The sequence below is a fragment of the Podarcis gaigeae genome (assembly GCF_964106915.1).
Source record: "Podarcis gaigeae genome assembly, chromosome: 1".
Lineage (NCBI taxonomy): Eukaryota > Metazoa > Chordata > Lepidosauria > Squamata > Lacertidae > Podarcis > Podarcis gaigeae.
This window is the reverse complement of record NC_139678.1, coordinates 105,054,264-105,072,599: the sequence shown is the minus strand read 5'-3', so window position 1 is coordinate 105,072,599 and position 18,336 is coordinate 105,054,264. Positions and strand designations below refer to the sequence as shown.

The window sequence follows — 18,336 nt, the reverse complement described above, 5'->3', positions numbered from 1 at the left end:
TGCACAATCTGATCTATGCTAGTCATATCTTCCGTGACTCCCTGGTTGACATCTAGTCTTCAGTAAAAACAATGATAATATTCCTACTGACCTGATAGAGTTTTCACTCCATCTGCCATAAGTGTGTGGTTCACAATATGAGGCTTAGAACTCTATTGTTGTCTCTTTACTTGACGTAAGGGTTATTTGAAATAAAAAGGGAGGGTTATTCTCCAAGCAGACTGATAACACACACACTCTTAAATCAACAGATATTACAGCTATTTGAAAATGTTTCTCGTGATGTAACAAAAATTATTATTCAGGGTTCTGTTTTAGACGAACTGTGAACTAATAGGTTTTTTTAATAAAAAAAAAATAGTTCACTTGACAGGGAATTGGTAGATTTTCTGTGTAATTTGCTATTCTCCTAAAACTCAGAGCAAACCAAAATGTCAGCCTTGGTTTCAAGGTGTGTGTTGTGTTTGAAAATGGAATTTTTACCACTCCAAATAGCAAAATCTTAATTTCCATTAGGATTTTATGAACTGTCTGATTATACATCAGAATATTCTCACATCACTGAAAGACCTGCTGGTAGTGTACAAGGCAGTAAGATGAGGGAAAGTCAAAAGTAATTATTTGTACTGGGAATGGCATATTTTATTAAATGGTTTATCAGAAAATATAGCCACATTGCATGCTTTTTGCTCCCCAAGATTTATTTATTTTAAAAGACCACAAATCTCACTTAGTCTTCACGTGCTCCTTTTTATCCATTGAGAATAAATGATAAATGCATGAAGGAAAATAATTAAAATTTCAAATAGAGGTATTGAATAATGAGTATAAAAATTTGTCTAAAATGTATAGAATGTTGTTGGAATGGCATACAAAAGATGAAGAGGTGAAATCAGTAATGATACATTGGGCTAGAGACTTTGGTTATAATATACAATATGATGATTGGACGAAATTATGGAATGAAAGGTTAAAATTTACGGCGTGTACCGCGTTGAAGGAAAATGTAATGAAAATGGTATATAGATGGTACATAACACCAGTTAAATTAGCTAAAATGTATAAAACATGTAACAAGTGTTGGAAATGTAAAGAAAAAGAAGGAACTTTCTATCATATGTGGTGGGAATGCAAAAAGGTGAAAGGCTTCTGGGAAATGATATATACGGAATTGAAAAAGATTTTGAGATATACATTTGTTAGAAAACCAGAAGCCTTCTTACTAGGATTAGTAATAATCCTAGTGAATTTAATGAAATTAATAGAAAAGATTGTAAACTTTTCCAATACGCTGTAACAGCTGCAAGAATACTTCTGGCGCAAAGATGGAAGCAGGAAGAAATTCCAACTGTGGAAGAATGGAGAATGAAACTGACTGAATATGTGGAACTGGATAAATTGACTGGGAAGATTCGATATCAGAAAGACCAAAAGTTTATCGAGGAATGGGGGAAATTTACAGATTATCTGAAAAGCATATGTGATGCACAGACAACGCTTGTTGGTTTTGAAGAGTCTCTGTGAAAAATTAAGAAATATTGTAAAAAAGAAAGTAGGAGAAAGGAAGAGGAATGGTTAAAGGCAATAATAAGTTCAGAAATGCGTTAACAATAGAAATTTTAACGAAAGATTTGCAGAGAAACTGAGGGAAGTCAAAAATTGATGAATGTGAGTTAATATGAGTTGATTGTATAAAAATGTTTGGAAAATGAATAAAAAATTATTATTAAAAAAAAGAGAATAAATGATAAATGCATTCATAATTTGCGTCTTTTTTGCACCCTTGCATTCTCTGTAACCTAGTACAGTAGTACCTCAGGTTACATACGCTTCAGGTTACATACGCTTCAGGTTACAGACTCTGCCAACCCAGAAATAGTACGTTGGGTTAAGAACTTTGCTTCAAGATGAGAACAGAAAACATGCTCTGGCGGTGCAGCAGCAGCAGGAGGCCCCATTAGCTACAGTGGTGCTTCAGGTTAAGAACAGTTTCAGGTTAAGAACGGACCTCCGGAATGAATTAAGTACTTAACCTGAGGTACCACTGTACTGTAAGTTTAGGCCTTGTGTGAGAGTATGTATCTGAGTAAGATGTATATATGGGGTGGACATGGTGTTGTTTTAACCACCCTTCTGAGTCTGACGGGATTCATTATTCCTTCAAGAAAGACTAATCACTGAGTGCTGCCAAAATTTCAGCTGAATCATCACATGCAGGTAAATGCAGTTGGAATTGCCAGTTGCAATATGACTCTTGGGGGTGGAAAGTATTGAGGAGAAAGAACAGCACAGCGGTGGAACATTTCCAAGTGTGTGGCCTTCTGTATAAAGTGGTTGGAGACTGTATCCACCTTGACCTTCTTGTTAAGCTGAAGACACTGTATAATTAAATAATTCTAAAAAATTAGTCAGTAAACCAGAGTAATTAGGGTTGCCACCATTGTTCTGCCAAAATACAGGACAGGACAGGGTGGGGCAGGGGAGTTGGGGGGCAATTCCTCCCCCGCCCCCCAATCTGGTGCTGAAGCAACTTCAAATTAACCCATTACAATCTATTTCAGCCTAACAGGATAGCCCCTCTGGAATTTGTCACACACATACACATGATTTTGTAAGTCTATCTGTGTGCTTGGCTAACCAGAACTTAAATACATGGCTTTTCATACATCTTTTCAAACACATGCATTTTGAGAGGATTCCTAACCTGGCGCAGAGAAAGAGAGGTGTGGGTGGGACCTGAAATACCGGACAAAATACGGAATATAGTTTTTTACATTGAAATATGTGACAATCCTGTATTATACAGGACAGGACAACTCTCAGTAATCTCCTTCAGTTCCCCCTACAGTCTGAGCTCTGCAGGATAGTAAAACCTTCTACAGATGGGTATACCAACAGGCAGGTATATACATATGGGAGCAGGTATTCCTGAGTGGTGTAGGTCCTCCACTGTAGGGCATTATGTGCCAACAGAAGCATCTGAAATTTGGCTCAGAAGCAAATTGGAAACCAGTGCATTGCAATAATCCAAGCTTAAGTTACCATTGCCTGGGCCACAATGGTTAGGCTATCCCTGCCCAGAAATGGCATTATCCCTGCCCAGAAATGGCATTAGCTGAAGCTGGTAAAAGGTGCTCTTAGCTGTTAAGGTCATTTGTGCCTTCACCAATGGTTATGCACCCAAAATCACCCCCCCCATATTACATTCCTGCTCCTTCAGAGGAGGTCCAGAACAGGTACCCTGCCTAATTCCCAGACCCAGGAATGGTGCAACCCACAATGGTGTCAAGATTGAGTTTTGACTTGTTGGCCCTTGTTCCAGTCCACCACTGTGTCTGAGCAGTAATCAAGGTCCAGTAAAGCCACACCTGTACTTCTCACTTCAAGCTGCTCCTGTTGGAAGAGGGCGAATCTCTTCAACAGAGAATGTACTGGAAATGCCTCACATTCCTTCCTTTGGATCACTTAGCAACAGTCATTAAGTGACTAAGCGTCCTTAGCAGCAGCACTACCTCTATATCTGCCCAATTAGCCTTAGAACATTGCCTCAACATTTTGCTTTCTTTACTGATGTCCGATTGTGTTGCTGTTTTGAAAAATGAAAGCTGAGAGTCTGGACCTTTTGTTGCCAGTGCCGGGGGTGGGGTGGGGTGGGATGTAAATGAATATGAACTAGAAATTATTCAAAGTACTGCTCCCAATCTGAATGTAGTTCATCTTTAGTAAATTTGACAATTATGGGAACTACTTTTTGGTATACTTCAGAATATTTTGAACTAGTTCAGTTGAACTTTGTTCAACTGAACTAGTTCATTCCAAGCACTGGTCATGGGGTGGGTGGCTTCTGATAAGGTAACATAAAAATAAATATGGACAATACTTTTTTAGCATGGACCTTCAAGGCTGGTGTCTTTGGCATTTCTATAGATCCTGCCCATCTCTTTAGAAATTGGTAGTTTCCAGCAGTAATTGTTCAGCCTTATCCCATGACTATCCACCAATGAAATAAGAGGGCCTTCTCGGTAGTGGCACCCTCCCTGTGGAACGTCCTCCTATCAGATGTCAAGGAGGTGAGTAACTATATAACCTTTAGAAGACATCTGAAGGCAGCCCTGTATAGGGAAGCCTTTAATGTGTAATGTTTTATTGTGCTTTTAATTCTGTTTGGGGTACAAACAACAACAACAACAACAACAGCAATGTCATGGACCTTCAAGTATTTCTAATAATTCAAATTGCAAGGTGGTCTTACAATTTGATGTAACATTTGCTAAGTAATAGTAAATTGTCCTACATTAGTTGCTTTGTATATATAGAATGCTGCTGTTTGGAGTATTAATGACTGAGTGAAAAACATTAACACACATACAACTGGACATGGTGGCTACACATCCTTTTTGAAAATGTGTTTGGGGCTTTCAGGGGGAAGAGAGAGTAGATTGAGGTTGTTGAATCGCACCAAAGGTAAAGTGCTGTGACGCCATCTTTGCGTAAACTTTCAGGATGCTACAGGAAGGATGTTGTGCTGAAAAGCCTTCCCGGTATCTGCACTGTTGCTCATTTGCAGGCAGCTACTCACTCTACTTTTGGCCAAGTGATCCTGACGCAACCAATAGGGTTTCAAGAAAGAAATCCCAAAGGTTAATCTATCCATTATTATAAATATTTATAAATGGGTTGGATAAATCATACAGTGTAATTATCTACCTAACTAGTCAAGCCATTAGGACATTAAATAGCACAAATCAGAACTCATTTGCTGCATTACTAGATTGATATTGATATGAAACAGCTCAGCAGCAGTGCTCATGAGCATTTACTGTGATTTCAAAATGAGTAGGGAGCCATATAGAAACATTTCCATCGGGGTTCTGCTGCTGCTTTTTATTTAAAGAAAAGTTAGACAGATATGAACGGTCTAATTAAAAACAAACCTGTGAAGACCATAAGTACACCAGTCATCTTGAGACATCTTTGTGGTTTTATGATTGCTGCGGTGTTGTGACACAGAACTGGGGGAAGGGTGAATGCATTCCTGTAAAGCTAGTGTCTAGATTTTGGAATGCCAAAGGAATGAACTGTCAGCATTGATTTTTGTGGCCCTCTGTTAAATGCATAACCTCCCAAGTGGCCAGAAAAATACGGGACATCCCATTTTTTGTGTCAGATCATGGTGACCATTTTGGGTGCCATGCTCTCTCATGTTCTCGTGCCTCTTTTTGGGGTGGTTCTATCCTTCTGTCTTCATAAAAGCCCTGTAAAACCTTGTAAAGGCTAGTGGATAGGGAGTGACTTTCCCAAGGCTGCCCACTAAACATTGTGGCTGAATGCCAATTTGAACCTCTCTCGCGCCAGGCGTAAGTCTCACACTATAGACAGTACGCTATACTAGTAATACAGTAATATAAACATTTGGGAGCATGACAGATTCTAGAGGTTTCATCAGGTCTTCATGGATCAGATTTAAAATTAGATTAATTCCAAAACTCTAGCAAAGGCCTTCCCAATCAATCCATTTTAATTGGACCCATTCAAAATTGGTGTACTGGATTGGGGAGGGGGGGGAGAGAGAGGCCTATTTCTAGCCCATTTGCAATTTCCCTTCAAGTCCTTAATTTTTGTATGTGTTCACAAATTTATGTTGGAGCCTCTCAAAAAAAGTAGTTATTGGGTGGCATGTATAAATGCTGCAGGTGCAAAGAAATGCAATTAAATATATTTTAAACAACCAAATAAAAAGTTGTCTCGTTTATTTACAGAAGGTTACCTACCATTTAAAATTAAATTACCAAGTGTGTTTTTTTGCTACTGATGCAGCTATCGTATCAAAATCACCACTTCATTTATAAAAATCAGGTTAGACTTACAAAGCAAGACTGATAAAGAACATACACATTAACTTGTAACCACTATCTGCTTATTTGTGCTTCTTGTCCCTCAGAAATGCAACGGCTGTTGCTTAGTGTACCCTCTTTGCAGAAGTTGGAATGTTCTTCTTAGTTTCACTATAAGTAATAAATGTCACGGCGTACGATTTATTGTCCCCTGTCCCCTGCTCCTCCAGGCACAAATGCTTTGCAAAGACACCATCATCACGGGAGGGGTGGCTTCACTTGCACAGAAGACACTTTTACAGTGCTCTCCATTTACCTGGCAGAATCCTTAAGCTCCAGTTTTCACTTAAACCAAGAAAGTGGTGTGAGACTGACAGTGTGGGCACCTACCGTAGCATTGCATCTCCGAGCAGAGGAGAGCCTGCGGGTAGAAGCAGCTGACATCCCCCAGGCAATCTATAACTTTGCCACACAGATCTGAGGCATGAATTCTGAAATATGCAGGACAAGGTAGACTTGCTAGAGTGCTGTTGTTGTTTTGCAGTTTTACACAAAGGAGAAACATAATTTTTGCAATGACATTTAAATAACAATTATATATGGTTTTTTTTTAAAAAAAAATATGACAAGAAGCAAACTTTTAAGCAGCATATTTTCCTGCTAGCTCAGCTGGAGATATCTCTCCTGTCGGCATCGATGGGAGCTGTGCAGACACACCTGGGGCATTAACAAACCCTTTAGAATTGCACATCCTACCTTGATTTCTCTTGAGAGTATTGTCTACCACCAACGTTAGGAATGATGCATTTTCTAAGTTATTTGCTTCCCTGTATCTCAAATGACAAGTTCTAATTTTGGTTCAGCTGTGCCATTCTGCATATCCCATTCCTTGAAGCATAATGTTCATTGCGCACATGTAGATCAAATTATATTTCATACTGTGCCTAAATACATTTACTAGAATGAGATTCAAACAAACGTGTTCTGAGTAATTTTTCTTTCTGTTAGTCCTTTAGCCTAATAATTACCTCGGCTGTTTCATTGTACCTTGCACTCCCTTGCAAATTGGTTTAGTTGAAATTAGTTTTCTATCTCTTTTCTTTTTTGTAAGAGTGGCCTTAAACAATATTTGGCTTTGCCTAATGATATGTACAGAAGACAAGCCTAAGTGGAACATCAGCTGTTTACATCAGCTCTAACAATTAATGCATGTTAATTTTTAATTACACTGATTGTACTACAGGCGGAATGTATGTTTTTTCACAGAACAGATGCACTAGTCAGTTTTGCTGGTGAATATGCATATCGATTAGCTGTGGCCGCTGCCAGCATTTGAGAGACAGCCGGCTTCAAATGTGCTGACAAATAGATGCTTTACAGTCCTGGGGCAAATGGTTATGCATCCAAGCTAGCCATGTTACATTAAAAAGAGGCTTCTGTGAAAGGATGCGAGAGAATCAGGCATGCAATATTTCCAGCAGTGATGGTGTTTTAGGTAGTCCTCCTTGGGTATACCCATATTTGAGGGAAAGACTCTCACAACTTAGAACATAGCATGAGAACATTAGAGCAAAGGCTCACTGAATTGAGTAACCTTCTTCCCAAATTAGTCTACACGCTGTATCCAGGCAGCCCAGAAATGGGTCAGAAAGGGAACAGTCCACCTTGCTATTGCTCCCTAGCAGTTGGTATTCAGTTGGAAACTGCACATGGGCATACTAATAGCCATTGGTAGACTTGGATGCATCCCTTCTAAAATTGTCTATGGTGAAGCTACCTTATAAAGAGCTGAACTACTGGTTCATCAGTAATATCTGCTTTTAAGGGCATTGACTTTCCAAAGCCCTGCCAGAGTTTTTGCCCCCAGTCTTGCTACCATAGATCTTGTGTGTTGAGGCTTGCAAAAATGAAGCTTTTCAGTAGTAGAGCACGTGCTTTGCATGCAAAAGGTCCCCGGTTCAATCCCTGGCATTTGGGCAAGGGCTAGGAGACACTTGAAACCAAGGAAAGCAGCTGCCAATCAGTATAGGCCAGAAGTTTTGAACCTTTTTGAGTCCACAGTTCCCTTGACCAACTATATCTTTCTGTGGCAACCCCCTGGAGCTCAGGAGCTCAGTTATGTCACCCCTTGCCTGCAGAGCTGGCAGCCTCTCACCCTTTTTGAATACCCTCCCTTGCGGGGTGTTCCCTCAGCCTCCTCTCCTTGGGAGTCATCTGGGCAGCCACTGCTGCAGCCCCTGGTCTTTGAGCTGCCCTCCTGCCCCAAAGAGAGGTGCCTTCTCACACTGCCTCACAAGGGGCCTGGGACTTGTCTGTCCATTCCCAACAGCAAACTGGCTGTCTGGGCTTCCTCACCCGCTTGCTTTCCTTCCCCAAGGCTGCCTCAGCTCCTGGCAACCAGCACCCCCTGGCCAGCTCTAGAGGCACCATTCATATGTGGAGTTAGTAGCCAAGGCTTCCGCAACAAGTACAGTGGTACCTCTGGTTACAAACTTAATTTGTTCCGGAGGTCCGTTGTTAACCTGAAACTGTTCTTAACCTGAGGTACTACTTTAGCTAATGGGGCCTCCCACTGTCGCCGTGCAATTTCTGTTCTCATCCTGAGGTAAAGTTCTTAACCCGAGGTTAGCAGAATCTGTAAGCCGAAGTGTTTGTAACCTGAGGTGTTTGTAACCCAAGGTACCACTGTAGCTTTACAAGCCTTTGGGAGGCAGAGACACAAGAAGGCATCAGAAGAGGAGGGAAGGACAGAGGGACAGAGGTCATTGTTGCCTGCAGCCATCATTCAAGGCACGCCAGGATGCCACGGCACACTGGTTGAAAACCACTGGTATAGACAACACTAAGATAACATGGACCAATGGCCTCAGTTGGTATAAGTCAGATTCTGTTGTTCCTATTGGTTATATGGCTGAGCAAAGGCCCTTTCCCTCATCATTAGGAGAGGCAGTTTTTGACAAGTTTACACCTAAAGTTTTGATTACTGGGCATTAATTTGTGTTTTTAGAAAAATAAAACGTAACAGGTTTGACAAGCTCTCATCTAGAGCTTTGCTCACTGGGCGTTAATTGTTTTTAGAAAATAAAACATAATTATGATCACTAAAATCTGCCATAGTCTTGAGAATTTGATGTATATTAGACTTTAGACTACTAGGCCGAATTCCTTGAGACTATAACAAAGTGTTGAAAAAATCAATAAAACTGCAAACTTCCAATTTGAAAATGGATAGCAATTACTACTTCTTTCAGAAATAGGACTTTTTAGAATATGAAGTGTTTATGTTTTTTATAATAGCCTTCATACTTTTCGGTATGCAGTTGGATATGCAGCATCTTTGATGATGAGTCAGTGGCTATGGCTGCCCAGTGCCATCAGTTGAGGGCAGGGAGGGCAGGGCGTAGAAAAATGGAGACGAGAAGTGTCAGCATTCTACAACTGAGTAAAAAAAAGGTACCAGAAATAGAAAATGCCTTTTCACTTGTGGCACCTTGCTTTTGGAATGCCTCACATGAAAACCTGTTTATTTCTCCAGGATATTCTGTCTGAATATTTAGGTGGTTATGCAACTGCTGCAATTTTATAGGGTTTTTTTTTTAAAGAGCTGCTGTTTTAATGCTTTTTTAAAAATTTTTTTGCTTTGGCTCTTTGCTTTTAATGTTGCTGCATTCCCTGGGTATAAGTGATGCTGAAAGGCAACCCACACATTTCAAAAATAAATAAAGGTGCCTTTCAGCTATAGCAATATGTGTGCATTTTCCTTTGCATTTTTTAAATACAATATACATTGCATTCAGTATATACCGAAAAGAGCCTCCCTTAGATACATTTGTATTAGATATCACCATTTGTTGCCTTCTGCAAAACCTGAAACTCAGCATCACAGACTGAGCTCTGTATCTGTGAACTGGGCTGCAGAGGTGGGCAGATATCTTTCTGTTCAGAATGCAAACAATTTTCTGAACAGGAGTTCGTTGGGACAATAAACATACAGCGTTAGGCGAGACGCACATTTTGTCTCCGTTCAATCTGCTTTTAAAACTGCATGATTTTTGTTGAGGAGCTCCAGCTACATAGGAGGGATGAGTCCACTTTGCAGAGAGACACAGCCCTGTCTATTTATCAGCACAGTTCAAGAATGATACAGAAGTGAGGAGGGGAATGTAAAGGATGCCTTATTAATGGATAATGAAAAGCAGGTATTTGAGAGCTTGTCTGTAATTACCCAGCTGATACTAACACTATTTGTTTTTCTCTTTTAGGGTTTAACTAGATATGATGTGGGAAGTACATGATTAGTATTTCCCTAAAAAAAAAGAAAAGGAAAAAAAGATAGCGGTTGCAGGAATTGTAATCTGTTCCAGGACCATGGCACTATCTGCTCAATTTTCCTGATTTTTCCCATTCAAGCTGCCCTGTGTGTGTACCTTACAGGCACTGATATCAGACCTATACATTTTTTTCCCTGTAGGGAAAATAAGCAGCTTCATGTCACGAGCGTGTCTATGTGATTTTAATCAGGAAAACAGTTGGTGGTGGGGCAGAGGAAAGGGTTAAGGCTTTCTTCGCAAGTTATGGCCCTGATTTCCCCCTGCCCTCCCCCATGGCTGCTATTATTCTATTTATTTTTTATTTTTTAAAAACCAAACAAACCCTAAAACACAGAAATCTTTATCACAAACATCTAGTGTTACATCTCATTTGGCTTTTACCATAGTTTAGCTGCTGATATTAGAGGATAATGCTCTTGTGTTGTCTCTTTGCTGGAGATGTGGAGTATAATGAAAATTATCACCTATCAGCTCTGATGATGTAGGGTTGTTTCCAGTGGAGCCTTATGCAGTTTCATCCCTGAAGTGTGTGAACATAGTTTGCTATTACCTTGTTTTCGCTTGCATTCAGACTTGCAATTGTATACTCCACGCTGCCCTCAACCTTTGACATCCCCAGGGACACGTTGCAGGCAAAATGAAGCACCTTTGAATACCTATTTAGTTTAATAGAAGAGTTAAGACCCATTCATTTTAATGGAAGAGTTAATCAATGTGCTGCAAAGCTGGTGGCATTGGAAAGTAGATGTCTGCCTTGCATGAGGGACAAAGCTCCCATCATTGCTGCACCACAGTTAATATTTCGAGGTAGTGTTCTTGATCAAGGAAGCATGCTTTGAAATAAGGAACAGGTGGCTGGCTGGGTGAAAAGCAGAACAGGGCATCTGCACTGCAGAAGGGGGAATTTCATCAAGTACAGGTGACACCTGTTGAAATTTCCTCTTGAGCGCAGTCTCCAAAATCTGAGACTCTGCACCATGTGCCACCATTTTAAGAGCTGTGCTCGGCGAAGTTTTCCTGGTAGCAGCACTCAGGCTATGGAACTCCCTTTAGGACGTCTGTTTCTGCCAGCCATACTTGTCAACTGCCCTGGGAAAACTGGGACATGGTGTCTCCCCACCCCCACCCCACAAGAGTACAGTGGCCATTTGGGGTGCCTTGCTCTAGCCCGATTTCGGGTGAGATCTCACCCCGGGAAGAGCGTTTTTTAGGGTCCATGATCTTGTGTGGTGACCCCAAACCTGCATTTTTGGGTGGCGTGCAGGGCAGGGCAGGAAAGGACAAGGTTAGATAAAGCAACAGGCGAGCGCGCTTGGGTGCCTTTGAAGGTGAAGAGTGTTTCCGGAGGCCAACTGTTCTGGGTTGTGAGGCCTGGATAGAAAAGGTTATTGAGGCTTGCCTGCCATGCCCACCCAGAGTTGTGGGGCCTGTGAGGAAATAGGGCAGGAAGGTCTCCCTACTCACCATGCAGTGGGGCCCAGGCTTTGGGGCTATGCCTTGTCACAGTCCGTGGAATGGGCAGGGTTTGGCTCTCCTAAGGTCAAAGATAGCTTTCTGCTCTTCTCATTTTCCCTGTAGGTAATAGTTTTGAATAAAATGTGGGCCTAGTTCCACCCACCACTTACGCCTTGCCTCTTTATTCCTGGGTCCAGTAGCAAAAGCTTCTATTGGCTCCCTCTATTGACAGATTTCTGGAAAAAACAAATAAATGCAATCTGCTTTAGCTTCAATTTGTTTCCTGCAGCAATGTGTGTTTTATACTTACCCAATTTTTAATTTCTTTCACTTGCTGATATTTTAATTGTCTTTGGTTGCAAATCTTATTAAGGTTTTTGGGGGGTTTTCTTGCATAGAAATTGTTCTTAAATCAATAGAAATCTTAAAAGACATTGCTGCTCTATTCTACTACCTGTGGCCTCAACCCTCATTTATCATCTTAGCCCCTACACACATCTCCTTTTCAGAAGCAGTGCTGAGGGTGAGTGGGTGTGTTGAGGGTGGGGTGGGGTGGGGGGAAGGGGCAGTGGTGGCATCGACAGACTGGTTCCTCCAAGTTCCTGGGGTTTTACAGTGTCACTTGTATCAGACTAACTGCTGGTAAAAATATCACTGTACTGTGGAAACATAAGCGTGACAGTTTCCTTTTGTTTCTGCAAAGCTCCATTTCAGACATGTAACCCTCACTTCGAAGCATTGCAAATCAAATTGTAGCATACTGCACACCCACTAGGTGGCTTGTTGGCCTACAGAGAGCTGCAGAATAACGCAGAAGAAAATTCCTAAATTCTGTGGGAAAGGTAATTCCCGCTCTTCCCCCATCTGCCTGGAGAGCTGTTTGTCCGAGTAGACTAGCCCAATCTGACCATGCTGCTTGTGTGTCAAAGCTATAAACCAGCAAGGAGAAGTACCCGTGTTCTGTGCACCCGTGCACCCACTGCCCTTCCACACGTTACTATATGCCCATAGCTCTCCATGAGTTGGAGAACGAAGTCTGAATCACAGAGCCTCCGCTCCTCATGGAGTCTTCCAGGGTTCCAAACCAGACAGGGAGCTTCTACAAGCAGAAGAGGCTTCTCACTTCAGACTTTGCCCTCCAACTTGTGGGGAGCAACTGGAGAATGTGGGCCAGAGCATAGTACACCTCCACCTGGTGACAGGTTCACTCTACCCATGAGCACCACACCCAAATAAGGCTAAGGAAGACGAAGCTGCCCTCCAAGAACCAAGAGACACAGTTGGGTCTAGCAGGGACTGTCACCGTTGTTCTCGATTTCTCTACCGCCAGTAACCAAGAGTTACTAATAGCTGTGGGTCACCTGTTGCTCTATATTCTCAAACACTGGTATAAGAGCTTAGAGTATACTGGCCTCAGTCCAGTATACCTGAAGGAGCGTCTCCACCCCCATTGTTCTGCCTGGACACTGAGGTCCAGTGCCGAGGGCCTTCTGGCAGTTCCCTCGCTGCTAGAAGCCAAGCTACAGGGAACCAGGCAGAGGGCCTTCTTGGTAGTGGCACCTGCCCTGTGAAACGCCCTCCCACCAGATGTCAAAAAGAAAAACAACTACCAGACTTTTAGAAGACATCTGAAGGCAACCCTGTTTAGGGAAGCTTTTAATGTTTAATAGGTTATTGTATTTTAATATTCTGTTGGAAGCCTCCCAGAGTGGCTGGGGAAACCCAGCCAGATGGACGGGGTATAAATAATAATAATAATAATAATAATAATAATAATAATAATAATAAGTGTGCTGTGCATTGTATGGAGATTAAAGTCCAATTCACTTGTGCTTCCATGAGTTCACTGGAAGTGTGGAGGGTCCACACCCTGCAGACTCCTGATTCAATGCCACTATGTTCTACAGTTCCGTCCCTGACGTTTGGGCAGGATCTCTGAACAGGGATGCCTGTGTGCATGAAGGTTTTGTGAAATTTCACACAATCGCTTACAAAGTTACCTATGACCACTTAGTTGATCCTTAGTAGCAATACATATCTGTTGCAATTTGGTGTGTTTAGATACGAAGTATATCTGGGTTTCTAAACGTATTTGCTTTTTTCGTTTTGTTTTCACCAGGTGGCATCATGTTGTCAGTAGAAAGTGTGTCTCGTTCCAAACTCTCGTAGGGCGATCTGGGGAATGGTAACTGTGCAGCTGCAATTGTTCAAGGGGATTACACATCTGAGAGCTAATTAAAATAAACAGGGGTGTGGGGGTAAATATGTCATTTCAAGTACAGAGGAGTAGGTATTGCCTCCACCCCCACATCAAAAACTCCGCCAGTGGAAAGCCAGAACGTAAAGGGCAAAGGTTCAGGCTTAGCCATATCACTGATGTGCTAGCTTTCCACCAAAGTAAGCTTTTGACACGGGGGAACAAAGGAACATTTTGGCCCTTATAAGCATTCCAAGGTGGAAGAGCATGTTTTTGTGGAGTAGAACTCATGCCATTGCCAACAAGCTCCAATGCCAAAATTATAATACACTGTGTTGATATGAGGCATACTGAAGGGCTACGGTAGGTGAGAACACACTGTCTTCTCCATATGTTGATTAAAATTTTATTTTACAAACATATATACTTCTGTGTTGGACCACTGCCTTATTTTTTATGGTCCGGTTTCACTTCCATACCGGATAGACACTTGACTTCCTGAGTGCGCCATTAGAGTAGGTTGGGGAGGCTGTGGCTTTCTAGCTCTTGCAGGAGTCCAGCTTCTATCAGCCCCCGACAGTGTGACCAGTGATAGTGGGGAGCTGTCCATCAATATCCAGATGCCACACATTCACCATTCCTGTATGAGGGGGATATGTCATGCAGGCTCCTATGCTGGCAGTATAAGCAATGTGTGGGCAGGCTCAGGGACTCGTGCACTTTGATCTTCATTTGCTGATTATGTCTGCAAAAAAATTTCAGAATTTGGATCAGGAACTCAAACTAGGCATACTTTGGTCCCACACAGATCTGCATGCAAAGCCTTCATATTGAAAGGTCACCCCAAAATTTCTCGGTTCAGCTAAAAACGTGTGACAAGCATTTAAAAATGAGCATATATGGAGTAAAGAAAAAAACAAAAAAGCTTTTCAAAATAGGATTTAAAAACTCTCCCTTCTACCACCCCCAAAATGCTAGTAATAATAAACAGACAATATAGAGAATGAGTTAGTTGTGATGGTCAGTTCCAATCAATCTGTTTGGAGCAAAATATACAGAGGTGGTACTTGGCTCATTTATTTACAGGACATTCAGAAGAAAAATGCTGAAGAGTACACAGCCACTGACCAGACCAACTAGAAAAGCATTACTCACAGCAGACAATTGCTTTCTTTTTCTGAATTTGCACAAAGAGGGCTTGAGATAAATCAGCACTTTTTCTGCCCCATGAATTAGAAAGACAGAAATTAGCCTTGAAATGAGGTGGCCATGTTGTCCTATTTTGCTTAGAACAGTCCTGCACCTATTATCTGTTTTTATTTATTTATTAAAACGTTTCTTACCTGCCCTTCATGAGGGCAGTATTTTATTTCTTTATTGTCAACATCTGCATCTCAGCCCATAACAAAATTCTCTGGGCAGTTTACTATCTATCTATCATCTATCTATCTATCTATCTATCTATCTATCTATCTATCTATCTATCATCTATCTTTTTATCTATCTATCATCTATCTATCACCTATCTATCTATTTCCCTGTGTAATTATAAAAGCAAACATCAAAGCATAACGTCAAAACAATATAAATACAACCCAAACAGCATACATTGCAAGATTAAAAATAGGCAATTAAAAACTGAACAGCGTATGTTGTTTGGAAGGCGTAGGTAAGCATAATGGTCTTCACCAGTTATGCAAAAACATGAAAAGAATTCATGCCACATAAATGCAAAAACAATATTTGAAAAGAAATGCAACAAACAATGAAATGAAACACACAGAATCATGAAACCAAAACACCCCTGACTTCAAATTGCATCTAAAATGTTTTGGGCAAATAGGTGAGATTTAACCAGGCAAGAAAAGAATGTAGCACCAGTGTCAAATAGGCCTCTTTGTGATGGTTTCAAAGTTGGGGTGCCACCACAGAAAAGACATTTTCCATAGTACATGCATCGTCAGGAAAATACTTGGAGAAGAACCTCTACAAGAAATCTTAAAACATGGGCAGGCTGGGATGCAAAGAGGCACTCCCTCAGGTATTTGGGTCCCAAGCCGTTTAGGGTTTTAAAGGTAAGCACCAGCTGCACCTTAAATTGGGCTCCTCTGTATAAAGGGCTGTCAGAGGGCAGTCCTGTGTTTGATCAAATACTCTGGTTAAAATTATAGACTTTTCCAAGTCTAGTTTAAAGTTAAAGAAGTGTAAGAAGGGGTGGCACTGGCCTTCAAGTTGCCCAAACAACAGCAGCTGGACAGCAGACTGAGCGAGCACACACAACCCTCCCCACTATGGCGAGACCTGCTGTATTTCCAATTTACAGTTACAGATAGGTAGCCAGGTATCTGAAGAAGTGTGCATGCACACGAAAGCTCATACCAAGAACTGACTTAGTTGGTCTTTAAGGTGCTACTGGAAGGAATTTTTTTGTTTCCAATTTACAGTTATTGTTTTTAAATTTGCATGTATACATATAAATTAGCATATCTATATTATATGCAAATTTGTGTCCTCTGATGCTTTTCTCCTTTCTGGTGATGGGTAAGTGGCCACTCTGCTTGGAATGTGGTAGTGTCATAGCTATGCCAGGATTAATAAAGTACCGGTAATGGTTTTCATTTTGTATGTGTGTGTGTTTTCCATTAACTTGATGGCACACCTGCCAAAGAACATAAGAAGCAGTATACATTTCAGATGGCTCAGTGGAGGGGATTGTAGGGTGCCCACTTAGTGGGATGCCTCTGCTTTTGGGCACCCTTGCCTTGATGGCGATGCCAACGCTGATTCTTTTCTTTTGGCGCCAGTTAAGGATACACCTCTTTGGCCAAGCTTCTGGAGGGCGGTGGCGATCTGGCTGGTTTCAGGTTGAGTTTACCACCTGCTGCATTATGACAAATGTTTTCAGTGACTTTATGTGATGGTTTTCAAATTGTTGTTATGGCACTGCTGGATGTGATTTGCATTAGCTTGATCTGTTCGACTGTTTTGCGTTCGTTTTTATGTTGTAACCCGCCCTGGGGTCATGAAGATGTAATATGGGTTTATAAACTGAATAGAATAAACAGTTAAATAGGTGTTGCTGTGGGTTTGCTTTAAAATGCTTCTTGATACTGTGTCCAGCCGGGATTGGATAGCAATTCAGCTTGCACTTAAAGGCAAACCTACCAAACAATATGGCAACCAAACCACAGTCACCCTTCAAAATCCACAATTTTCTGAATTTTTTCAGTGCACTTCTCCAGGCAATAGGTACAAAAATGCATGCAAGCACTAAGGTAAAGTGTGAATAAAATTTTATTTATTACATTTATATACCGATTTTATCTTCCAAGGATTTCAAGGTGGTGTACACGGTACTTCTCACAACAATCCTGTGATGTAGGTTAGGCTGAGAGGCAGTGAGCTTCATGACTAAGTGGGGATTCAAACCCTGCTCTCCCGGCTCCTAGTCCAGCACCCTAACCATTAATGCTACACTGGGAAATTGCTTTGCAACAATGTGCATATTAGGCAAGATTGCATAAAAATGTGCGAATTAGGAGAAATTCACACTAAAATGCAGGTGAATTTTCACAAGGACTTTTATTCAAAGCACACTGATGTGCAAGAATGGAGAACTGAACTTAAGACTGGGAGATGAGAAACTAGGAGAAATAGTAATTTGGAGCCCAACTTACTGGGTTATCTCTGTATTGCATAAACACAGATTTACAGGCGGGAAGCATTGAAATTGGTGCGGTTTGCAGGTAACATCTTGTGAGCTACACACATGAAATGGGAATGCAAACAGCTGCAAAGCTGGGTAAACTCAGGTGTGCACAAACCGCTAGTCTGCTATAAAGATAAGAAGGGAGAACAGGGACCTTGATGTTCCCCATCAGCAGTTTCAGGCAGTGGGTTTTAAACTTGCTGTACATGTGGAACAGCAGAAAGGTGTGAATGAAGTGGTAGAGTTCTGCGTTGAGAGAAAGGATTATACTTTAGACTGCTGTTTAGGTGCTAATCACACACACAGGTCATTCTGAAGGGTTTGGTCCATTCTCCCATCTCAAAACATTAGCACCTCCTGCCTGCTTTTCTTCTGTTCCCCATGTACACCCCCCGCCTGCCTGAAATATATTGGAAATAAATAAACCAACTTCCTTTCCTTTTCTACTTTAACCAAAGTCACAGCAATACAAGATCAGAACAATCTTTGCATGCAGGTATAATATCAACACCCTTTTCTCTCCCCCCCCCCATTTAAAAGTAAGCTTCAAAATTTAGACCTTGTGCAAAATGTATTGGACATTGATATATTAGGGAAGACAGCACAGAACTTGCTTGTGGAATATGTTGGCTTCCAATTAATAGCCAGCTGAATTTCAGATGAAAGGTACGCCTGTAGTCTTTCTAAAATAAATGCCCTTTAAAAGAAGAAGAAGAGAAACTACGGTAATTTATCAGGTAAGAGTTATAAATGGTTAATTCATGATTCCATCCCCCCCACCTTAAAATCCTGTGTTCATATTTAGTGTGC

The 18,336-nt window shown here is 41.3% G+C and overlaps 1 long non-coding RNA gene across 1 annotated transcript; it reads right to left on the bottom strand.

The window, feature by feature from the left end:
• Nucleotides 1-5,824: 5,824 nt before the first annotated feature.
• LOC310833622 lies at nt 5,825-12,128 on the bottom strand. The gene is made up of 3 exons (XR_014558849.1): nt 11,630-12,128; nt 10,716-10,821; nt 5,825-6,325 (listed from the first exon to the last, which is right to left on the bottom strand). It is a non-coding gene; the product is annotated as an uncharacterized lncRNA (long non-coding RNA).
• Between the last annotated feature and the right edge of the window lie 6,208 nt (nt 12,129-18,336).